General features: G+C 28.6%; 1 long non-coding RNA gene across 1 annotated transcript; it reads left to right on the top strand.

The window, feature by feature from the left end:
* Positions 1 to 482: 482 nt before the first annotated feature.
* On the top strand, positions 483 to 1,265 carry LOC114078478. The gene is made up of 2 exons (XR_003580156.1): positions 483 to 616; positions 710 to 1,265. It is a non-coding gene; the product is annotated as an uncharacterized LOC114078478 (long non-coding RNA).
* Positions 1,266 to 5,806: the final 4,541 nt, after the last annotated feature.

Here is a 5,806-nt window from a genome sequence, read left to right as displayed (position 1 = left end):
TATGTGGAGAATGGAGTGGGGTAAAAAATTAATTAAATTTTAATTTTTTTTTATGGATAGTAAAACTTTAATTTTCAATTTTAAATTAATATTAATAGTTTATTATTTAATTTTTGTCAAGGTGAAATATTTTATTTATATGGAATGTCATGTGTCAAGAATTTTTCAAATAAAAGAGACAGTGCATTACACTCAGCACCAAAATATGTTTATCAAACTAAAAAGTTATAGTTTAGATATGAAACTCCAAAGAAAAGAATACTGTAGGTGTGTTGTTTTTGACACTAATTTCTTTTTTAATCAACAAAATTGACATATATATATATATATATATATATATATAACACCTTAAAAGCATCGTCTTCTAAAATAAATGTTAAATTACTAAAATGCCCCAAACTAAAAAACTCCGTCCCTCTCTTTTCCAGCCCTACCACCTAGAACAGTAAACCCCTTGGCTAAAGAGTCGTGTCTACAAACACTCACATTCTGAACAGACGCCAATAAGATCTCATTGCGAACAGATGAAATTTATGTTTTGCATCCTTTTGAAACCATTCTGAGAAAATGACCTTTTCTCAGCAGCCAACATCCGATTTCAGCAAAAGAAGAACAGGTATGTCTTATTACATCCAGATCGCCAGACTTCTGCCTTACTAAAACAAACCTTCCCATTCACTCTGTTTATCGTTTTTTCCATTATGTGCAGACAATTCTCACCAACCTTGATTCTTCTCTAGCAAAACATGCGTCAATATTGATTTACCCTATGGCAGCCATCGTGCAAGAGTTGTAAGTTCCCACCTATTTACTTTATGCACAATTTGAATTTGTTCGCCAACCTTTATTATGGCCGATTAAGATCCCTACCCTGTCAAAGTTCTGCTAGTCAAAACAGGTAAGAATCTTATAAGGCGACGTCCTCCCCACTGCTTCTTTGTGAATCTCTTGGTACTCACATTAACTTACGATTGATCACTGTAACGGAAAACTGGCAAATATTATTTACATTGTTGGTCTGGAACATAATTGAGTTGAACTGCTGCCTGCAAATTAAAGTGTACAGGACACTCATTAACGTTGGTCCTTCCCCTTGAGCGACCAACTGCTGTTTGTTCAAAGGGATAAAATAACACCCTGTCGTCACAACCATATTATTTGCCCTATATAGCTTACAAATGTGATTATGTTTACAACAATTTGAACCGGTTATTCACTTACGTCCATCTCAACATTGATAATACTCAATCCCTTTTTACTGTTAATACCATTATACAAATCCTATAATATACTTTCTGTTTCATATGACATTTTCTAATACATATTAAAATTGTGTGCTGTTTACCCGTGATGTTAGATGTTTTAAATTATAAGACTTTGGTGAGACTTTTCCAGAAATTCTTACTTCTTTTTTTGCTCAACTTTACTATAATTCAGTATGCAACGGATGTACTGCCAAATCTATGTATGTTCTTTTTATACACATTCTTATGTTTAAAACACATAATGAACTTTCAAAATGACAAACTTCTCAATACTCCTCTGTTCTACTAAACTGAGTACCAACTTCTCGTGTTATGTATGCTTATGCAAAATTTGTAGCTGTAGTTAGTGGCAATCAACATGAATGGACACTTTGTTCTGTCTGATTGTTACCCCTTTGAAAATAACAGAATAGATACCTAACATGGTAAGTCAAAAATCATCAAACTTTGTATGAACTGTTGCCATTTCCTCATATTTTATGATAGAATTTGTATAGTTAATTCACTACGCTCACACCTAGATAGCGCATTTTGGTCTATTTTGGTTAGTTTCTTTCCAGAACACAATAAACAATATAACATTGTTCTTGGACAACCTTTGGTTTCTGTAATAGTAGAACTTTTTGGTGTATTATGTTAATTTGGTTAACCAGTTATGATTAGTTTGCTTATTGACAAGCTTGGTTGTAGTTATTATATACCATTATAGATGTTTGGTGTCATTTGACTTGTGAATTCTACGTTCTGGTGCACTTGTTCCTGAATTGTTTGTGAATAGTGGGGTATATTTTGATGGTTGATTGAACTAATTGTCCTCAACCTTATATACTATGAAACTTGGAGGTATAAAGCTGGCTTTTGTATTCTACAGATTCCAACTTTGAACCTATTTGAATGATAATGTCTATCTCAACAAACTCCGCCTCCAACCCCCACAAGTTGCCAACTATTACATTTGGCATGAAGAGTAATAAAGCATTGAAACAAATAGATATCATCTAGATGAATGTTTTCTCTAATAAAGTATTTGATCTGGTGTGAGAGGCATATATTAAGCAGACTTATCTACTATGCATAATTCGACTAATATTTTGTATTAGCAAAAATTATCAATTTTTCTAAGATATAAAACTTGGCAAGATGTTCACACGAAATAATACATATCCAGTAAGTATGATATAAATTAAAGGGGGTCATTTTGTATGAGAAAAATTCGGGATTTAGATTTCCAAAGATTCAAAACTTGGCAAAATATTATCAGTACATATAAAAATTATTATGAGATAAATTAAAAAACTAGCCTTTAAAAATGGACAGTGGAAAGTTGGCTTTGTTAAAGTTCAATGATTTTGTATTATTGTTATTATTATTATTGGGCAAATAATTAACTACACATACATATCGAGATCAGAACTGCATTTTGATAATATTTTAATTATTTTATAAAGTATATATTGCATACCATGATATACACATGTGTGAAGAAATTAGTCATAATTATTTGAACAGTCTATGCTCCATCCGTGGAAAGTTGATCATCATAAAAAAAAATTGCAACCTTTAAGTTCTTTCTCTAATCTTGAGCACACATAAATTTTACTTGAATTTTGCATATCAGTTTTTGGCCTTATATTATTCATATAGTAAAAATCATTATAAGTAGTTATTTTATAATAACTATGTATACCATTTTTTTAGAAACAGCTAAATCAATTACCATTGAGCTTTGCAATGATGATTAAAAAATGGCGGGGACAAATAATCTCAAATGTTGGATCATGTTTAACCAATATGTATTCTTACATGACTAACTATATGTTGCACTTTTTTCCAAAAAATAAATAAATTATATGTTCCACTTTTGATAGAGATTTCTATATCAAAAATTATACAGTTGATTATGATACAAAAACACAAATGAATGAAAGAAATAGAACAATTATTTGAGAAAAGTTTCATTACATGCTATACAACAACAACAAAGAAAAAAGATACATAATAAACAACTCTAACTAAACTAAGAATATCCCATGTACATGTATAGACAACATGACATTTTCATGACAGCGGCAGACATGTCAAGTCATGAATCAACATGACAATTTAAAATATTATATGAAAAGCCATTTTAACAATGAGACTTGTGACATTTTCAAAGAGTTATAACTATTCTGATTAATTAGAATCTATTTGAAGGATGTGATTTTTTTACAAGGTTACGATTTATATGAATAGTTATGACTTTTCTAAAGGGTTATGATACTTTCAAAGAGTAACGACTTTTCTATTGAGTTGTGATTGTTTTGAAGGGTTTTAACTTTTGTAAAGGGCTGTAACATTTTTTAAATTAGGCCCAATAAGAATTTTTTCATAAACTACCATTTGTTGACTATAAAAGAGGGTTTCCTCTAATAAAAATAACACTACACACACATTTAAGATGTTAAATATCAAGTTATAAACAAACTTTTTAATAATAAACTACTTATAGCATATTATTATCAAGTTATAGCATATCAAGAAATAATATATTATTCTCATTAATTTTTTAAAATAATTAGTGTAAATTATTTAAATAATTCAATTACCATATTTAAACCAATGCAGTTAATTACACTTATTATTTTAAGTTACCTTTTTTAAACAAAACTCTTAATTAAAGTAATTTAAATTAAATATATAGTTACCTTTTTTAAGATAACTATAAAATAATAGGGATTTTATCAAAATCTAAAACAATTACAGTTTTATTTTTAAAACTGTAAAACGTTATCTAAAAAAAAAATTTATATTCCCCAAATTTTTGTTCTTCCCCATCTCTTTTCAAAATCATTACATCTGCACGCCTACCAAAACTTTTCACCATTTTCGCACGCCTAAATTTTCTCTCAAAATTTCATCTCTCTTAACAGTCTTCTTCAAGAATTCTCAAATATTTGCATTCAAATCTTCATTTTTAGCACTCAAATCTTTAAATCTTGCGATAAACAAACCGTACAATGTCTAAAAGAGGCAACGAAACCCCGAGAAAAAGTAGAAGATTGAATGAAGAAGCAAGCTCAGACGATTTTCATGCTCCATCTTTCAAAATTTTATCACAAACACAATCTCAACCTTCATCTGTTAAAGTTAAATCTAGATCAGGGAAATCAACAATAGAAAAAAAAAACAAACAAACATCCAAAGGAAAATGAGAAGAAGAGAAAAAGGAAAGAAAAGAAAAAAGAAGTTGAATCTGAGAAAACGACGAAAGAAAGAGGAAAGAAAAGGAAAGGAAAAGAAATCGAGGAATCATCAGAATCTGAATCTGATTTTGAGGAAGATTTGATAAAATCAAAATCCAAAAAACCAAGAGCATCTGAAATCGATACTTCACATTTACAAGAAGAAGAAGAAACAGTTAAACCCAAAAAAAGTTCAAAGGTTAGTAAAAGTTAATTTTTTAAATTTTTTTTATGTTCTGTTATTTTTATTTTCTGTTATTTGGTATAAAATAGTTAAAATACAAATTTTGTGTAAATAAATAATGTATGAATTGTGTATGATTCCCTGTATGAAATTTTTGTTTAAATAAATAATGTATTTTTTATGTATGATTCACTGTATGAATTGTGTATGATAACTGTATGAATTTTGTATGATTCACTGTATGATTCACTGTATATATAAAATGTGTATGAAATGTGTATTATTTTTTTTTCCAAGTTTTTGGGTACTGTTTAATAGTAATATCCATAATTAGTTATACTTTATATTTTGATTTGTATTTTTTGGTGTTCAATATATTGTGTATGAAAGAATGTTGTAAGTTTGTTTGAAATGTGTATAATTATATTGTATTATGTTTTATATACTATGTGTATGAATTATGTATTTTTCAACATTATGTTGTAAGGTTGTTTGAATTGTGTATGATTCACTGCATTATGTTTTGCATACAATGTGTATGAATTATGTATTTTTCAATATTATTTTTTAAGTTTGTTTGAATTGTGTATGATTCACTGCATTAGTTTTGTATTACATGTGTATGAATATGTGTATGATTAATGTATTTAATTTTTACAATTTTTTAGGAGAAGAAGACACAAACACATATGTCTTCATGTATTAACATGAATGTGTTTGCGGATTTGTTGACCTTTTTAGGTCAAGATAAGTTTCAACAATTCTTAGATGAAACACCTTTTGAATTTTTTTATAATTTGCATCACATTAAAATCCAATGTCAATTGTTGAGACACTTATTTATAATGGCGAATGAAAATGTTAGGGATGACATGTTTGTCATTAAAGTAAATGGTAAAGAGTTACATTTTGGGCTAAAAGAGTTTGTTGCTATAACTGGTTTGAAATGTGGACCTGTTTCTGATTTTGTATCAGATCCACATGTTCAAAACAGACTCATTGCTGAAAATTTTCGAGATTTTAATAAAGTATCCAAGTCTGATTTTTATCACAAGTTTAAATTGCAAAATTTTTGGGATGAAGATGATAAACTAAAAATCGGGATCCTGTACTTTATTTCTTCATTTCTGACT

Source organism: Solanum pennellii, chromosome 8, assembly GCF_001406875.1.
Source record: "Solanum pennellii chromosome 8, SPENNV200".
NCBI lineage: Eukaryota > Viridiplantae > Streptophyta > Magnoliopsida > Solanales > Solanaceae > Solanum > Solanum pennellii.
Note: the sequence above shows the minus strand (reverse complement) of the source record. Positions and strands in the feature narration are given on the sequence as shown.